Source organism: Macaca mulatta, chromosome 1, assembly GCF_049350105.2.
Source record: "Macaca mulatta isolate MMU2019108-1 chromosome 1, T2T-MMU8v2.0, whole genome shotgun sequence".
Lineage (NCBI taxonomy): Eukaryota > Metazoa > Chordata > Mammalia > Primates > Cercopithecidae > Macaca > Macaca mulatta.
The window spans coordinates 143,334,285-143,354,992 of record NC_133406.1 but is presented as its reverse complement, the minus strand read 5'-3'; positions in this window follow the sequence as shown (position 1 = coordinate 143,354,992).

Below are 20,708 nucleotides of genomic sequence, written 5' to 3'. Positions count from 1 at the left end.
CCTGCAGGGGAAGAGGAAGCTCGTCTCCAGAGAAAACAGAGTTGCTAGACTGCTTTGGCTCCCAATCAAGTGGAAAAATGGGTTTAGAAGGGTCAATTCTAGTTGCCTTGATCAATTTCCAAATCAAGACAGTTTGACTGCCAGTGTCTCCTTTTTCATGTAGAGAACAGATATTTAAAATTTCTGATCTGCCGCCTGAATTTCCAAATTGATTGGGAGGGTATTTCTTTCTCTCCCTCTCCTTTTCTTCACCTCCTCCTCCATTTTCTCTTTGTTATCATCAGAAACCAACATAAAGTTTCCATCCAACTATTTGCCTATTTTATCCACAGTTTCTCTTAGGTATGTTTCTATCTGAAGCTTGTACTCTAGCACAACCTCCAGTGAAGGTAACTCTATATATTCTGATTTATTCAAATCCAATCAGCTAGAGTTAATGAATTCCTAAGGGCAGGAGATTAATCATGTGCTATTTATATTTAATTAAATTCATGTTGCCTCACTTTTTTTTTTATAACAACTTTAAAGCATTTGAGAAAAGTATATTTGTGATATACTCTTAGAATAATTTTTCTTATATTTTGATGGATTTTACTATACCAAATTCATAAAAATCTTACTTTCTTCAGGACTTTTAGGACATGCACACTAATAATACTTTTATTAGCACAAGAGGCCTCCTCACAAATTTTCTCATTTCCTCCAAGGTGGAATTGATCTCATCGCTGTATTTTGGTCTCAAATTAAACTCAATTGTAACAGTTTATTGCATGTGCTTGTTGATCTGTTTGCCTCTCTTTCTGGGCCATGAACTCCTTTGTCTCCCTATGTTTTTGTGTAATATGCTGGTTACACATAATACAAAGGGATATGTCAGATGAAAAAAAATTATGGCACAATATAGTTAACTGTGAATAAAATGAAAGCGTGCTATATAATCTATGTTCCTAGGCAGTAAGGTTTTAGAATAGAGAAATAGAAGGGCTCAGTTGGAGGAAGGAAACAGTTTGGTGGAAAAGTGGGTATACCTGTGTACAGAGGGAAGATTGAGAAAACAGAACCAGGGCATGAGAGACTCATATCTTTGAGAAGTTGGTATAACATGGACATAGGTTCTTTTTTTCATCAAAGACTCTCAGACTTCCCTTTGGTTGCTGTGCCAGTTGCTAATTTTCCTTCTCAACAAAGTAGGGAGACCATCTAGGGCAGGGGACTGCAAACTTTTTCTATAAAGAGCCATATAGCAATTATTTTCAGCTTTGCAGGCCATATTGTCTCTGCAGAAAATTCTCAGCTCTGCTGCTGTGAAAACAGCCATAGACTGAGGCCATGTGTAAGGGGTTTGATTAAACTTTACATACAAACTCAGGCATTGGGCTGGATTTGGCCCACAGGCATCATCTGTCGACTCCCGATCTAGCGTAGCGAGATCATAGTCTGTGCCTTCTGGTTCTCCCTCTGCTCTGTTGTGTTTTCATGGTTTGTCCAACAAATTGGTCTAATGTGAAATTAAGAGCTTTCTTCGTGGAATGAACAAATCACATTTTGCTTGCTTACTAACTAAAATTCCTTAACAGAAAACAAAATATTTAATTTCCAATTAGCTATAAACTATTCACTATTCAAATAACACAATGTCTGAAATTTACTCACTAAAATATGCTATATTAATAAACCAAAAAATTCCAATGGCTGTTACTAAATCTTTTCTAGTATTCCAAAAGAAAAGAGACAAAGCAGAAATTATAGCTTGATATATCTGAGGTTGGGGAAGTGGTAGACATGGAAGTGGTAGGTAAATAAAAGTGGCAGAAAAGATTAATTGGAGGGGAAGAAAATCAACTTTGCTGTCCTCATTATTTGATTGAAATTTGGTCCAGTTTGCCTTAAACTCATCATAGAAAAACAGATGCCAAGTAGGAGGCATTTTTTTGGTCAGCCATGCTCTTAAGACTCTATGACTTTGTTTTTCAAGATTTCTTGAGGGGTGTATAGGGGGATGGGGATTGTTTAAACAATTCATCTGACCACAGGAAAAGATAATTATATTTCTAAGGATTCTAACTGTGGTGCCACTCCATTCTTTGGACTTAAAACTCAGACTAGAGAGGCAGTGATCTGATTGAGGTGGGGTTGAAAGTTTATGTATGAAACTACCTCCCTGCAACTATAAACGTATAGCAATGATAGCTATAAATAATATTTATGGAACCATTGTTGCTCTGGAAAAAAAATATAAATGTTTCTTATATAAAAACAGGAAAACAAAACCAAACCGCAGTAAGTTAGGCTAAAGCTGGAGATCTACTGCACTACAGGGAGGCTGAAGCTAGAGATCTACTGTACAAAGACGCAGTTAAGATTTCAATTTCTGTGGGGAAGTAGAACCTAAGTCTTCCACACTCCAGTCAGAAGCTGGAGTAGGAAAAAAGCCAAAATCATTCTCAGGGACTATAGCCTATATTGTAGTGCTGGATGGCATGGCAGGAGGAAGCAGAGACAGCTGAATATGGCTCAAGCCATATGTTGACTTGGACCCTCAATTTGTTACAGCTCCCAGAATGGTAATTCTGAGCTGCCAATACAAGACTTGTTTCTGACTGGAGACTTGGGTAACCCAAATAGAGGCAACTATAAAAAGACCAGACATATAGAAGTGAGTGCCGAGAGAGAAATAGGAAAAAAAAAAGTTAAAATAAAACACAAGGAAATTGTTAACTTGGTCTTGCAACTAAAATTCTATGAATGAAAACTAAACTCATAATAGCCAACAAATTTCATAAATGGTAAAATTCATTACCCAGAAAATTACAATCTTCTGAACAGGACATTAAAATGTACATGGTTAAAATCCTCAAAATCATATAGGAAAAATACACAGCAAGAGCAAGATATGAACAAATATAGATGATTCTGAATCAATTACAGGAGATGATTTTTTTAAATGTATAGGTTTGAGAAATAAAAAAATGTAATCACTGTAACAAACTCAGTAGATTGAATATAGCCAAAAAAGAAAGAGTTAACTGGAGGAAATATCTGAAAGTTTGACCTGTTATTCAGGAGAGATAGACAAAGAGATGGAAAATATCTAAGTAAAATTAAGAAGCACAGAGGATAGACCGAGGAGCCCAAAACTACATATAACAGTTCCAGAAGTAGGAAAAAGAGGGAATAGCAAAGAAGTAGCATTTCAAGAGAAATAGCTTAGTGTTTTTCTGAACTGAAGGCAAGAAATTTATTGTCACAAAATACACACTGCAAGCTGAAAGGGAAAAATAAAAGTAAATCCAATTAAACTCAGAACCAAAAAAAAACCTGTAAACAATGAAAAGGAAATAGAAAATTTTAAATGCTGACATAGGATAAATGACATACTACCTAAAAAAGAGTAAAATTAAATTGACAATAGACTTCTAAGGAGCAACAATAGATGTTATAAGTTGTCAGAGAGGGAAAATAACTCTCAACATGTAACTATAACTAGCTAAACTATCATTCAATAGTAAAGGCAAAATACCATTTTCAGGTACTAGGATTAAATGAATTTATTGCCCATATGTAATTGCTGAATGAAGAAATGATGAACTAGTGAATTCGTGAATCTCTAGGAAGATATCATTGGAATATGATGCAGCCTAATTACTGACTCTAAAAGGAATATTAATAGTCACTAATTATCTTAAGATTATTGGGAATAACAATATCCTAGAAAAAAGTGTTTGGAGGATAAAACAAACAAAAACATTTAGGAGTAAGAGAGAAATAGCAAAACTTTAGGTTTTGTTAGAAAAATATCAAATTAAGTAGGATTGCAAAAAATTTTAATGTTGCCACTAAAAGAATAGAAATACAAATGATAATTTCTAAATTAACATAGAAAGAACAAATAAATTTATCAATCAAACAACAGGCTGAAAATGTGTAAAAGGAAACAGTGGAACAAATATGGTATACAGAAAACATAAAGGAAAGTAGCATAAATAAGTCTAAAGAAATCAGTAATCACAATAAATATAAATGGATTAAATATGCCAATTAAAAAGAGATGATCCAATTGCATATGAAAAATAAAAGCAAAACCTAGAATTATAGATGTATCGTTAGAGAGGGTGGTTTGAAAGAGAGTCCAAAGTAAGGCATTTTGGTGCCATTTGTGTTAATTGGAATTTAAATGACTTCAAAGTGATTTAGTTTACACAGAAAATCAGAAATAATGAAAGAAGTTAATACCACTGAATTTGTCAGCACATTATTAAAGCAACTCTGCTTTTCAGGGGTTTTGGAATGAGAGATGCTTAAGCTTAAATTCTTTCTGTACCACTTGGCTTTGTGACCCGGAATAATTATCTAAGATTTTTGTGACTATGTTCTCATCTATAATATGTTTTATTGAATCCGCCTCACAGGTTTGTGGTTAAAATTAAAATGCATGATGATTTAAAGTGTTTATTACAGTTCAGTATATGTTAGTACCCTTCTTTCTCTTTCCCTGGTACTCTTTAATGTGCTTTAATTTTGAATCAGATGAAATGAAACATTTGGCTTGATTTGTTTCTATAAAGAAAACTTAGAGGCAGCAAAGGCTCATTTAATCTCAGTCTCCAAATATAGATGGTGTTGTACTTGGAAGCTCTACAGGAAATTCAAGATGATACAATATCTAAGAAATGGGGTTTTCCAGCTTGCATTTGCTATAAGTTATAAATTGTGGACAAGATCTTAGTGAACACTTAGTGCATCCCCTTCATTTTACCAGTAAGAAAAATGGAACACAAAAGATTAGTGTGCTGAAGTTACATAGAAGAATGCCTCTCAAGCTTTAATAATGTACACATTAATTTCTCAGTATCTTCTTAAAATGCAGATTCTGATTTACTATGTCTGGATGGAGCCTGAGTTTATGCATTTCTCACTGGCTCCCAGGTAATATTGATGCTGCTGCTCTCTGGGCCACACGTAGAGTTGTAAGGACAGATACAGATGACAGAACAAACATTAGAACCTAAATCTACTAGATACACATATGCTTTACACTGTGTCACACTTTAGGAAGTTTTTCAGGGAAGCAAACAAGAGGTTGTTTCTGACATTAAAAAAAGCACACAATGCAGTGATTTATAGTACAGGAAGAATATAATGTATATAGATATATGCTATTCTTGGTTTGTTATTGGGAATCAGGTGGCAACCCTATCTATACAAATCCAAGCTGAATTGATCAAAAGACTTGTTAGAGGAGAGAAATCTGAATAATGCCACTTAAGAGTTCCCCCTTTGTGCTTTTTTGCTAACTTTTATGGTAAATTTAAAAATCAATCTCTATAAGTGTTTCCATTGAAAACTAAGTGAATTTCAAAGAATCTCCTTCTTGTCATGACTATTACTAGGTCTTTAAAACAGATAGAAGGTGACCAAAATCCAAACCAAAATTCCCTGAAACAAAAGGCATTGAACTGTTGAGTTTGGATTCAGGTATTTTTTTTATTTAGGCAATGTTTGTTTCACAAATACTTCTTCCTTCTGAGATTTGAATAAGGTTCTCACACTCTTGGGCTCTGTTTCCCTGCCTGTTCTAACACTAATTATTAAAAAAAAGAAAAAAGAAAGAAAGAAACAAGGAAACATTTAAAACAGTTCTTTAAGTGCTAAGTTCTTAGATTTATGGATTCAATAAAAAACAGTGCCTCTTCATTTTTCAGGGCTTGTGCTGATTTACATAGGCTTTACAGGCACAAAAATTAGATTAAAATTTTTTATTGAATCTTGTCTGAAATGCTGAAACTTGAAGGGAGACTTCAAGAAAGAAAATTCATTCTCCCAATTCTCTCATTAGATTTGGCTTTGGGAAAACAGAATGTGTAAGCATATTAGGCTGCTGGTTTATCTCTGGATGCACCCCAGTCTGCCCAACCCACCGGGGAAGAGGTTTCTTATCCTGTTCAGAACCTCACAAATTACATATTCTGCTTAGTATTTCAAGGTGTGGCACACTAATTACCATCTATGTAGACAGGGGTTTGAATTTTTACAGAATCCCAGCAGTTGAGTAGAACTCCTTTTGACTTGCTCATGGATGAAAAAATTTCAGGAGATTTCTTTAGTGAATTTGAAGGAACTTGTTTGTCAGAACTCAAAATTCAAATTTCTGTGTTGCAGCTTCCTGCAGATCTAATCATAGCTTTTCTCTGCTTGGTCATGATTTTCTTCATTTGAGCTCAGTTTGGTCTCCAGATGTCCAGTAGTGCTTCATGCACCTGGATGAACATTGAATCAGGAGGACAATTAAATAGCTGAGAACAATGAACTCAGGGATATTTGCCTTTCTTCTTTGTTTAAATTCAGGAATTCTTCTGGGCTTCACTTTCAGGATGTCAAAACTCTTTGGTTTTTACCCATCAGTTGCAGACTACCAGCAAAGTGTGGAATTGGTTTCATTACCTTGTGAGATTGCTGGCAACAGTGACTCATGCAGGGATGGTTATTTGCTTCCTGTGATTTTCCTGCCATGCAGGTGGTTGGTTATAAAAAAAAAAAAGAAAGTTATTTTCAGATATGTCTTGAAATAATATCACCTCTGTCGGGTTGCTTAAGGTAATAGGACACTGAAGGACGAGGGGTACTGGGGAATTGGGACTTGGTCTTATATCAGTGCATCAGAAAGGTGCTGAAATGACAAGGTACCTATTAGAATATCTACATGTAGAATGTAGTGCTATAATTGTTTATGGCTAAAAAAAAATTAAAAAACACTGCAATAACATAATTATCTAGTTGGGTGAATTGGTTGACTGTGGTAGTTTTATTAATGTGTTTTTGAGTAATATTTTATTATGAAAGAAATTTTTACCATAAAAATAATTAAGCAGGAATTATGATACCTAGTCTTTGCTTTTTTCATGGTCACTCCACCATCCATCTGATCCCAAGAAGAACCCCCCTCCACCCAGTGTTTCCATTCTCTCATCTAGAACAGTGAAGACTAGGTTTTTGAGACATTTATTTTTAGCATATGAATTGTACATAATGCTTTTGAGGTGTAGGTGTTAAATGGATTTTAAATATTAGAACATTCCTGGAGCATTGGTGTATCCATACTACTAGTGAGTCAGAAATATTAAAAAAAAATCTACTGTCATCCATGAAATACATAGGTTTCTCATCCTGGCACAAGTTAATACTTCATTTCTTAATTTTCCAACTTGTGAATTTAGTAAGTGCACACTAAGCTCAGTTGTCCCTGTAAATTTAACCAATCAAGAAATGCTCCTTAAGTGCACTTCCTCCGAACTACCATGAGGCCGTGTGGGGCTGTTTGCTTCTGTGGTGACAGCAAGGTCTTTGGATGCTATTTCTGTTTGCTAAGATCTCACTCTTTCTCCACCCAGCTTGAAGCCACCCAGGTTCTACGTGAAGGGTTTGGAGGCCATTATAAGTCAGGCAACAGCTTTCTCATTGACGTGGTCAATGGGATTATTCTGAGAAACAATGAAGCAATGGCCCTGGCTGCAACCAACAGAACGCCTGCTGCCTTGGAGTTGCTGTTTTTCAAAGCTAATCTTTTTTTCAGCTCATTTTTACACCTAGACTTTATTACTATGTAAAAATACAAATATCAGAAGAAGCATAAATTTACTCTGAGAGGATATGACTGACTTAATCTCATGAGATAGCTTGACTCCATACATTTATGTTCAGGTGTTATCAATTGAATATTTCATATTAATCAAGGAGGATATGATTTTACTGGAGGAACCAATTGGTGCTGCTGTCAGTTTTTCCTGTGTATGGTTCTATCATCGTTTTCATTTGAGGGTAGGAGAATTTCTTCAGACTCTGAGCCAAAATAAGATCTACGAAAAGGTGACATGATCTATATTCTTAATTTAAGAACCTGTTTCTAATGATCAATATCTGCATCAAAAGTGTAGTTTTTATGCTTTCACTTTAAATATAGATCAAGTAGCACTTCTCACTCGTGTATTTTCTTCATTAAGCATTTAATTTATTACACTTTTTATTTAAGGCTTGGGATGAAGAAACTTAGTTTATAAAATAAAATAACTTTTTGACTGAGTTTGAATTCTGCTGAGAAGAGGCAGCAAATTGGAGCTGAAATTGGACAATATGGGCACTTTGGTGGATTTTAGGTGAATAATAAGGTATGCGTGTTTGTTTAAATAATCACTAGATCAAATTTCCAAAGAATAACTTGCTTCTAAAGGGATAATTATTTGTTCACTTACAGTAAAAACACAGGGGAAGCAAGGTTAAGCACTCAGTGAAAGTTTCAAATCTATACTGGTGTTAGGACAGGGGTCCTCAGCCCCCAGCGTGTTAGGAACTGGGCTGCACAGCAGGAGGGAGCAGCAGGCAAGTGAGTGAAGCTGAGCTCCACCCCCTGTCAGATCAGCTGCGCCATTAGATTCTCATAGGAAGATGAACCCTATTGTGAACTGTGCATGCGAGGGTTCTAGGTTGCATGCACCTTATGAGAATCTAATGCCTGATGATCGGTCACTGTCTCCCATTATCCCCAGATGGGACCTTCTAGTTGCAGGAAAACAAGCTCAAGTCTCCCACTGATTCTCCATTATGGTGATTATGTAATAATAATAGAAATAAAGTTTGCAATAAAGGTAATGTGCTTGAATCATCCTGAAACCATCTCCCACCACACCCGCCCCCCAGCCCCCACCTGTGAAAAAAATTGTCTTCCACGAAACCAGCCCCTGGTGCAAAAAGATTGGGGACTATTGCATTAGGGCATAGATATGAGCCACCCACAGACTGAGTTAAGGTAGGTGTTTCGTGTTCACCTTGTCCTTAGGAATTTAAGCAAGGTTACCATGCACCAAACAAATGGTACTTAAAAAAAGAATGGGACAGAAAGACACTTTTACTCATGTCTTTCTCAATAAAAACAGCCCAGTTCCTAACACGCTGGGGGTTGAGGACCCCTGTCCTAATGCCAGTATAGATTTGAAACTTTCACTGAGTGCTTAAACTCGCTTCCCCTGTGTTTTTACATAGTTCCTCAATAAAAATAATAGTTCCTCAATATTTATTACACAATTTCTACATCCTAGACACTGTGCTAAGTGAAGGAGCTCTGGCTCATTTTGGTAATTGCCTGATACCATCTAGCATGACCCCACCTTCCTCCTTACTGCTGGTCTACAACGACCAAGTCCCAGGCTCTGGAAAATGTCTTTTGGACAAATTCAGCTTTCCTTGTTTTGAACATCTGGGGGATGTTTTTTGCATTAGCTGTCAGGGTCTTCCTGCTCTTTTTTCTAGTTAGCCATCCATCTGATCAGCCCAGGACCCTAGTGTAGCTTGTCTAAATGGTGCTCTGATAATGGCTATGTCCCAATCGTTTTGGCAGTGGGATTGTATTTGTCTGGGTGTGGTTGTTCTGCTTCTACAGGACATAATAGAACCTGCGATTCATCAGAACTCTCAGCCCAATCAACTAAAAACAGATTTCCTCTAGCACTGTATACTTTTTAAAAATTTTTCTTTATTTTCAGGCGGAGTATTGCTCTTGTTTCCCAGGCTGGAGGCCAGTGGCACAATCTCAGCTCACTGTAACCTCTACCTCACGGGTTCAAGAGATTCTCCTGCCTCAGCGTCCTCAGTAGCTGGGATTATAGGCATGCACTACCACATCCAGCTAATTTTTAAAAAAATTTTTAATAGAGACGGGGTTTCATCATGTTGGCCAGGATGGTCTCAAAGTCCTGACCCCAGGTTATCCACCTGCCTCAGCCTCCGAAAGTGCAGGGATTACAGGCATGAGTCACCGTGCCCAGCCACTCTATACTTTTTAAACAAATTAACTTGTTAAATAAATACTTGTGAAACAAATTTTAAATTAAAAAAATTTAACTTGTTAAATTAAACTTTTTTTCTTAAACAAGCACTTTGCATTTGTTGAACAGGAAACTATGGACATGTAATGAATTTCCATAGTTTCCATAGAAATAAAGGCTTACTTCTTCAAGGGATTTCCTAGAGGAAGAGTGACAATGCCTACCTTGATGCAATTTGCTTTTCAGTGAAGATCTTTGCCTTAGACTGTCCCGAGCGTAAGTGGACACTAAGCAGGAAAGAATTGTAAGATTTTTTTTCCTTAATCCTAGTTTTTTTTTTTCAACCATTTGTTTGGCAGTGTTCAGAGAAATATGGCCACTCATCATTGCCAAAATGGATATTTTTTTTCTTTTTAGCAGCAAATATTTTTTGAGGATTCTCAGAAACTTTTATGGTTTTTGGTTAAATTTAAAAAAAGATTTTAACAATGAATTTTCAAGTGTTTACTCTGACCTGTGATAATTAAAAGGAACTCAAAATCTGACTATAATATATCAATTATTTATATCTGATATGTGTCTGAGATAAGAAGGAAAAGAGGGAAAAAAAGAAAATATTTTTTACTCTTTATTAGGCCACTCCTAAGTAAGTAACTCCTGTGTGTTGGTGTGTTAGTCTGTTCTTGAACTGTTACAAAAAATACCTGAGACTGGGTAATTTATAAAGTAAAGAGATTTAATTGACTCACAGTTCCATCAGCAGTATAGGAAGCATGACTGGGGAGGCCTTGGGAAATTTTCAATCATGGTGGAAGGTGAAGGGGAAGCAGACATGTCCTATGTAGCTACAGCAGGATGAGGGCAGGGGAAGGTGCTACACCCTTTTAAACAACTAGATCTTGTTAAACAACCAGATCTTGTGAGCACTTACTCACTATCACGAGAGCAGCACCAAAGGGGAAATCCGTCCCCAAGATCCAATCACCTTCCACCAGGCCCCACCTCCAACACTGGGGATTACAATTCAACATGGGATTTGGGTGAGGACACATATCCAAACCATATCAGCCGGGAAAATATAATTAAAACCCAAATTTTTCTCCCGGCCCAGGAAACCTCTCCACAAAGGTAGTTTAAAGAGAAAACAGTTTTATTATTAAACAAGCATAAAACCAGAATGTGATGCACATCACAGACCATCCACTAAGAGGCTGCAAAGACAGAAAGAAATCTCATCCCCTTAAGCCAAGTATATACAACTCATTACATACACGTTTTCAAGATAAACAATAGCTACACTCAAGTAAGAGGACTCAACAGTATGAATTGTCACATTAGTTAATCCTAATTTTACCTAATAACTGGGGTGATCATATGTGTTAGTTAGTTTGCTTTATCCAGAGGAGAAACACATTTCTTCTATTCTTATGACAGGAGGTAGATTTGTAACTTGGAGCAAGGCGCCTACTGAAGTTAGGCACTTACATTTCCACAAAAGCTAAACGATAGATGCTATTTCCCTTGAGGTTTACATTTCAAAGAGAAGCATTTTAAATGTTCCAAGGAAAAGGAGGGGAGAGAAATCTGTTTCCCCATTTTCCACGGGAAGAACTGAGCAGCTTATTTTAAAGTTGTATTTGTTCTTATGTGTGTAACCTTGCAGATAAATCATTATTTGGTTTCACAATTGTCTGCTAATAAAATCTACTATGTAAATGTTTATCTCTGAGTATTGAGACCATGTGCAATATTTATAACTTTAACTTTGATGAATGTAACCAGTCTACAAGCTGAGTTCCCTGGAAATTTGGAATCTCTTCCATAGCACAATCTTTCTCTGCGTATTCTAAGGAAATGGAGTTGCTTCGGAAACAAAAGATCTGGCTTATGTGTTTTCTTAGGTGCTATGACCCTTGGTCATAATTCTGTGGCATGCCCAACTTTTGAGATCCTTAGTTAATTTGTGTAGAATTAATAATTCTTCTTTTGATCTTCTTCTCAATTTAGTTACTGTTAATGTAGATATTTTTGCCTCATACAATCCCCTTCTTGCTTTCATCTCCAACAATGGCTCTCAACACTAGCTCGATGTTATACCCACCAACAGACTTTCTATAAAATGGCAGTGTCCAAAGACTCCACCTTCAGAGATTCTAATTCAGTTGATTTGTGGTGGGACCCAGGCATCAATATTTTTGAAGAATTCTATTTTGCAGCTGAAGTTCAGAACCTCTGATCCAGAACAACAGATTGGTCCAATAAGCCACTAACCAACAATAATAATTACTCTTTGTAAGCTGACCCCATGCTAATCTTTTTGGAATGCTGGGAGCTTTCACTTTACTGGACCTTTCATATAATGGCAGACACCTTATAGAGGAGACCCCATTATCTTCTACACCGTCATCACCACCACCAATAACTATAAATATAAACTATACATTGGAATCCTTGGTACCTTGCACAGAGCCTAATAGGCACTAGATATATCTTTTTTTTTTTTTTTTTTTTTTTTTTTTTTTGAGACGGAGTTTTGTTCTTTTTGCCCAGACTGGAGTGCAATGGCACGATCTCGGCTCACCGCAACTTTTGCCTCCCGGGTTCAAGCGATTCTCCTGCCTCAGCCTCCTGAGTAGCTGGGATTACAGGCATGCGCCACCACCCCGGCTAATTTTGTAATTTTAGTAGAGATGGGTTTTCTCCATGTTGGTCAGGCTGGTCTTGAACTCCCGACCTCAGGTGATCCACCTGTCTCGGCCTCCCAAAGTGCTGGGATTACAGGCGTGAGCCACTGCGCCCGGCAGGCACTAGATACATCTTTATTGAATAAATGACAACTGCCTAGTTATTGAGCAGTATGTAAGAATCAAAGAGGCAGAATATGTACTTCTTAAATGTAAAGAAGATCTCTTCTGACATTCCAATCTTAGCTCTAGGGACATAGGATCATAGTAAAATTCTAGTACATGATTATTTGCTGTTGAGAATAAGGTGTGATCATGGTAAGCTTTAGGCTTTAGAAAAGGGACAAAAACTCAAAGCCAGAGAAATTTGAATGGTAATTGATTCCTGATTATTTAAATATTTTAGTTATAAAAGATCAATAAAAAGTTTTCTGCTATAACCTATTTATCTCTCCACTGAGGAAAAAAAAAAACTACATCTGGATGCTTTGTAAAGTTATCTCTATGTCTTCCCATCTTGACTTGGGTGGAAGGGTAATAGAAAGAAGAAAATAGATAAAGGAGAAAAATTAAGGAAATACATCTCCTCCTTTAGGAAGGAAGGGAAAAGAAAAATAAGTGAGTGAGGAAAAAAGGAAATTAATTAAGTGGACTTTTTTCCTCTAGAGAAAGGGATTAGAATAGGGCTTTTTTTTTTTTTTTCCTTTAATACAGCACAATATTGTGTTAGCCTAAAAGACACCTAAACAATATTTTGGAACTTTCTGTCTTGGCATGTACCTTGTGCCATTAGCAAATGTGCTTCCTACCCCCTCCTTCCAGCTCCCAGCAGATATTTAACCTGGATTTTACCTATGAGTGATCCAGAGAACTCTAGTTTTCCCAAATATTCCACATTTTAAAAAAGAACTCCTGGGCAGGCAAGTCTGAAACACTAGGTGCTACAGTCCAATGTATACTAGCATATTAAAGGCCCAGAGAAGCCTGCAATAAAGAAATCTGGTGCACATTAACCTAGCATTCTCCCTGAAAGCAGGAACCCTAGAGTTACATAACACTAGCAGCCGTGGAGCAAGAGGTCTGTATTAGACATGCTGGGGATACATTGTTAACCCATTCCACCACATTTTCCATCCTATTACCTTAGTTTTATTATTGTGGGCTTCTATTCATTTGCGTCACAGAATACCTAAGACAGAGAGGAAAGAGGTTGAATTTAGGAAAACAAGTGGGAAAAAGAGGAAGGTGAATAAATAATAATAATAATAATAGTAATAATGGTAATAAAAGACCGAGAAAGATCTAGAACAACAATGGTGTTAAAGTGGAAGCCCAACCAAGGTATATTACAGCTAATCGAGGACTTTTCACACGTAACATCTGATTAAGGGAGAAGGGAAGAGAAAATGAGGGACCAGGCTGCCTGGGTCACTGCATTTGTGATGACAGGATTCCTACTCTATGCAAAAACAGATGTGATCTAGTCTTCAGACACTCAGCCTGTTCAAAAGAATTGTGATGAAGGTGAGCTGAGCTTAAGATAAGCATTTTTCAAGAAGAGTCAATACAGAGAAAGAAATGTCACATTCTTTATGGTGATTTTAGAAAAATTTCTCTGATTCTTCTCTGGGACATAGTTATGACCCATATTACATTTAAAGAAAAATCTTGTTTGGCTAATATTATCTCTCAACGACCTCGTTATCTAGTGAAAAAATGATCATAACCAAAACCCAACTAACTATAACCTTGCAATAGCTAGAGAAACTTTCTTCATTATACCACACTTACAAAACCAAATGCCAACAAAAGAAGCTGACAGGAAGGATTTACAAGATGTGCAAAAATTCCTGCAGCATGAGTTTGAGTTCCAAAGTGCTTTCATTTTGAGCACCTAATTTGGTATAGACTGGGCAGTCATGATTATCTCATTTTGCAGATGAAGAAGGTCAAATGGTTTGTCCAAGATCACATCGCTATGATAGCTTTCTTCCAACTCCAAATTTTATTCTTGTTCCAATACATATGTAGTTTACTATACTATGCCCTTGACTTCTATGGTAAATTCATACTTAAAATTCAAAGAAAATGATCAGTTAAAAGCTAAAAGCTAATGATTATTGAGAACTTGCCTTGTTCCAGGCCCTGTTTTAACTTCTTTACACCATCATAGTTAATCCTAACGCTATTCCTAGGGAGAAGGCACTATCATGATTCTCATTTTACTGATGAGGAAGAAAGGCTGGCAGGGGTTGGTGGTTCTGGAACTAAGACTCAAGTCTGTTTGGTGTGGGAGCCTATGCTTTGCCACATTGTTGTTTGTCTTCATTATCTATTGCTCTTGTAAAAAATTACCACAAACTCAGTGCTTAAAACAATGCAAATGTATCATCTTATAGTTCTGGAGGTCAAAAATCCAACACCAGTATCACTGGGCTAAAATCAAGGTGTAAGGAGGGCTGCATTCCTTCTGCAGGCTCTAGGGAAGAATCCACTTCTTTGCCTTTTCTGGTTTTTTAAGGCCAGTCACATTCCTTGGCTCCTGGTCCCCTTCCATCTTCAAAACCTGCAACGTTTACCAGGTTTCATGTCACTATCTCTGTTGGGTCTCTCTGATGTCCCCTTATAATGACCTTTGTAGTTATATCGAGCACACTTGATCCAGGCTAATCTCCCTGTTTTAAGGTCTGCTAATTAGCAATGTTAATTCCATCTGCAACTTTAATTTCCCTTGGCCAGGTAACCTGACATATTCACAGGTTACAGGGATTAGGACATGGACATCTTTGGTAGTTAGGAAGGGTGGGGGCATCGCTCCGCCTACCACACTGTTCTTTCTCTTTTTATAGAAGACAAGATTTAGAATGCAGTACTATATCCACTTAGGGAGAAAGTGTTACCCGAATATTTTAGAAAGGCTTTAAAAAATAGATCTGTAAACAAAAATGACTTGGTTGAAAATGAAACAAGAAAATATGATTTTAATTAAACAACCTGGGTTTGCAGCACTGTGCGGTTTACAAAGTGTTTTCACACACATCTGATCCTCGTAGATAACCTTTGCAGTAACTAGGAAAGATCTGACAGTTAACTAACCCCCTCCCGCCCTCCTTTTCTTGCTTTCTTTTTCTTTTTCTTTTTTTTTTCCTCCTTTGGTTCACAAATGTTTTTCCTAAAATAAATCATGCTGTGCAGGCCTAGTAAAAATTATAATTTTAACCTAAAATAAATATATTAAAATTTTCCACAGCTTTCTATTACTTTTTGGTTTAGTTTTCAAGGAACTCTGTCTGTGGGAGGAATTCTAAGTATCATTTGCAGATGGCAGTTTCTTGATCTGGTTTAATCACGTCAATGAGAGGAAAATGAGAAGAAGGTATTGTTGGGAGAAGTAAGAATGAAGTTGCTAAAAAGGGGGCACTTATTCATTTGAGAAAACCATATTGAGCACTTACTATAGGCCAGGTACTGTTCTGGGATCTAGGAATATAGTAATGAATAAAACAGTCAAGAGTCCCTGTCTAGGGAGCATAGGCATCAATTTCTAGAAGAAGAGCTTGATAATGGACAAATTAACAAGTGTGTATATATATATACATATAATATTTAGCAATGATAGGTGTTGGGAATTCTGGTGGCAGAATTGTTATTTAATATGGGATGGCCAGAAAAGACCTCCCTGGCAAAGTACCATGTGAACAGAGACCTGAAGAAAATAAAAGATACAACCATGTGTTTATGTGGGGAAGAGTGTTTCAGACACAGGGAGTAGCCAGCCCAAAGACCCTTAGGTGAGAATGTGTTTACAATATTGGAAGAAGAGCAAATAAAATGGAGCAGAGGAAGCAAACTGGAGAGAAATAGGAGATGAGTTCAGAGATGTGATGCGGACCAAACCATAAGCAAACATTTGAGGAATTTGGTTTTTAATCTAAGTGTGATAAGGATCCACTGGAGGATTTGGGAGCAGAGGCGTGATGTGATCTGACTTTAGTTTTGAAAGGATTGCTCTGCCTGTTGAGGATGGGGAAGGAAATAAGGGATGGGGAAGAGTGACCAGTTAAGAGGCTATTAAAATATCCTACCTGATGGTAGCAGCCGAGGTGGAGAAGGGGTCAGATTGTGAGTACATTTTGAAGGTCTACCTGTGAAGATGACTGATGAAGGGGAAATCAGGTATGAGAGAAAAGGAAGGTTCATATATAACATCAAGATTTTTAACCTGAGCAGTTGAAAGACTGGAGTTGATCTTTACATAGATGAGTAAGACTGGGGACAGAGTAAGTTCAAAGAAGTGAATGAGGATGATATCTTTGGACATGTTAGGATTGAGTGGCCTATTGGGCACTTGAGTATCAGTATAAAAAAGAGTTGGATATGCAAGTTTGGACTTCAAAACTGGAAATACAAGTTGGGAGTCATCAAAAGATTGGTTCTTGGTGTGCATTGGTATTTAGACATTGGAGAACAGAGGAAAAGATCAGCTGAGGAGGGACCAGTGGAGACAGGAAGTCTCCAGTGGAGACAGGAAGTCAAGTGAAGAAAGTACTTCCAGAAACAGAGAATGAAAATGCAACTGGTAGGGGGAAAAACATAGGGCTGAAAATGAACCATTGAATTTTTAATATAGAGATTTTGATAACTTTGAAAAGAGTTTTTGCAGCACGTGGCATGGTGAAGATGAAACTGATTGGGGTAAGCTCAAGAGTGATGTGGGGGAGGAAGTAAAGACAGCAAGTATAGACATCTTTTAGGAATGATTTCTATCAAGGAGGCAATACAATGGTATAGTAATGGACAACATCATATTTCAAGGGAAATCTTTTCTAAAAATGGGAGGCTGATAGGAAAGAATGAATAGAGAGGAGAAACTGATGATGCAGGTGGAGGACAGTTGAGCAGGTGAGAGTGCACGGAGGGGCAGCCCAGGGAAGCATTGACCATCCCTAGGACCATGGAAAGCGACCAGAGGGAAGGCATAGGATGCCAGCACAGAGGCAGGTAGATTGGTGGATGTGGTAGGGGCATGTGGTACTTCTGAGAACTTCTGATAACTCAGTGAAATAAGATTTAAGGTCATCGGCTGACAATGAAAAGAGGAAATGAGATGTGGGGTGTTTAAGTAAAGAAAAGCTATCATGTAAGAGAGTAGGAAAGTGGGTACACTAGGAAAAATGTGATTTCCGCTAGCATGGCTGGTTAGATTTCAGCATGAGTCTGTTTTTCTTTAGCTTTTCCTGGTAAAGGAGGTTAAAAATCAACGTAATAACTGGTGCTATAACATTTTTAAATTTTCAAAAATCCCTCTCTCTGGATCCTGATAAAATATTATGAGGGAAGTCTTTAATGTGGACCAATTTCTAGGGGTGTTTGCATTTTCCACAGTAGGAGAAACTCTTACCTAATACCTGGTGACTTGATCATGGAATTTCAGACTTTGAAAATAAGGTGGTTGGGGAAATATTTTTGGGGAGTGGGTCCAATTCCTGTTCCTGAAATACCAGCATATTGTTATCAAATGGTACACAAATTTGGAGCTTTACAGAAAAGCAGTTATAATTTCTGATATTTTTGATAGAGGCTATTAGTTAATGGTAGCGTGAGCATGCCACTCAACTGCTCTAGAAACAAAATAATAGGAACAAGGAAAGGTTTAAGGGGGTAGGATGATGGTAAAGCTTTGTTACTGTCTCGTGGTTGCCTTTTAAAGCTGTGATTCTTTCCCAGGGTTTCTCACCAAAGAAAATGATAAACATCTCAATGATTCCCAATATTTTCTCTTTGTAGTCCTTTGGCTCATGATTAGGATGCCAAACTTCTAACACCTTTGTAAAATGAGAATATAGTGGTATCCTCATAGCACAGGACACTAATTCTGGTCACTGCTTCCATTTAATAAAGACAAGGAGATGTCTTTCTCTCTCTTAAATGGCAGAGCTAACCTTATAATCTGTCATAGCTTTGCTAAAGCAAGAGAAATCTGAAAAAATCTTCTGACACATTTTTCAAGACTTCTGGAAAAATAGTATATAAAGAACCAAGAGAGGCTGACATAAAATGAAGACAGCTTACTGTTCTGTCTTTTGCCTTAATTGGATATGCTGTTTTATAAGAAGCTCTATTTTATTTTCATGTACTGCAAGGAAGAGCAGCATAGTTTGATTAAACTAGAAAGATCTTCATTGGTGCTTTAACACAGTTATTCTATGTTAGAGCTCATGATGTGGAAATAGAAGTCCAGAGAGGTTGAGGGGCATGATAGTGTTTTCTGATCCAGGCTACAGTGGGAGTCTTGGATCCTGACTGGACTGTTCCCAAACAGAAACCTAAAGGTAAATAGCATAAAATATAATGCAACACAAAGCGACATTCATTGTTTTTAACATTTATAATTTATTGGTTTTTCATCACTGAGTCATTATCTCATTTCTTATTTATTTATCCATCTACCCTATTAAACAAACATTTATTAAGTATCTACATGGTACTTAGACTTCATGCTAGATGCTGAGGATACAGAAGTTAGTCAGTGATAGTCCTTACTCTCATGTAGCACACAATCTAATCTTCCAAGGTAGCCAACAGTACTGGGATAAATCATGTCCCTGCCAAAGTTCACAACAACTCAGAATCTCAAAGTGTGACCTTATTTGCAAATAAAGTTTTGCAGATATAATCAAGTCATTGTAAAGTCAAACTGCATTAGGGTGGGTCCTAATCCAATGGCTGGTGTCCTCAAAAGAAGAGGAAAATTTGGACACAGATACATACAGAAGGAAGGTGGTTATGTGACGTCCAAGCAGAGATTGGAGTTAAGCTCCACAGACCTCTTGCCAAGGATTGCTGACAACGAGCACTAGCTAGGCAGAGGCAAACAAGGATGATCCTCTAGAGCCTTCAGAGAGAGAGAGTGGCACTTCCTACACCTTGATTTCAGATTTCCAGCCTCCAGAGCTGCAAGACAGTAATTTCTGTTGTTTTAAACTACTTAGTTTGTGGTCATTTGCTATGGCAGCCTTAGCAAACTAATGTAGATACTTACATTTTGATACATTTACACTGATCTCCAAACATCTTCTTCCTTCCCTTCTTCTTTTGTGAAATCATTCCATTTAAATAGAAAAACTTGCAAACAAGTGCTTTGTTACAAGTTGATTTGAGCCGCTCTATGGAGACCCATCCTCTTTTTTCCACTCATCTTCATCAGTACTTTTGTCTTCATTCAGAGTGGATGCTTTTTTTTTCTTTCTTTCTGTTTTTTTTTTTTTTTTTTTTAAGTACATCTATTTGACAGTTTGCTTTCATAGTGAAAGTATTTTTGTGGTGGAAATAAAGGCTGTTAGTAGAAGACTTACTAGAAGCTAAAGGCTTTTTTTTTTTTTTTCCAAACAGCATGTGAATGGTTTCAAATTCTTTCCCGAATTTCAAATAACTTTTTGTGAGAAGCAAAGATGGAAGGAAAATGATATCATGGCTTCTTAAAATTAAATGAAATTTCTACTTGGCCACGTCTTAATAAACAGAAGCCAGCTAAGCCATATTTCTTTTATCTGCACAAAATGAATGGCATTTCAATCAATAGATCCAACAGCAAAGAGCAAGCCATGGTACTTACAGCTGCCAATGTCAAATATAGTAAGTACTCAAGAATACATTGGCAGGGACAAGTTTTGTGCAAATGCTGTTTCGTGAAAAGCAAATTCTCATAGTAATTGTTGGTGACCATGGAGATCATGTTCTAAATTAACATTGTACGATTATTGATTTGGAGGTAGGAAATGCACTTATTCCACAAGCTCACTACCTAGCAACCACTGAGGCAGAGTCACCCAATCAGAAATAATCTTTCTCATAGAACTATGGAAGTCAAATTGTATGTACAATGTGTGTGTGTGTGTGTGTGTGTGTGTGCATGTTCAAAAATGGCCATGAATATTCTGTTACATGCAGGTATATTACTTTTCAAACCTGTTCAAAACTAGATTGTTTTATAAAAATAAGAAAAAGCATTAAAAGCTCTATTAGGTGCTTGGGAAATGGAAAAAGTATAAATTACTTGCATAGGTTAGATAATTTTTATGTTTTCTTCAGGGACAAACCTTCATTCAACTTGTCTTTCCTACTTCCTCTCTTCTACTGTACACATACTCTCTTTTTTTTCTCTCTCTTCTCTCGAGACTAACCAGGTATAACATCTCAGAACTGAAAT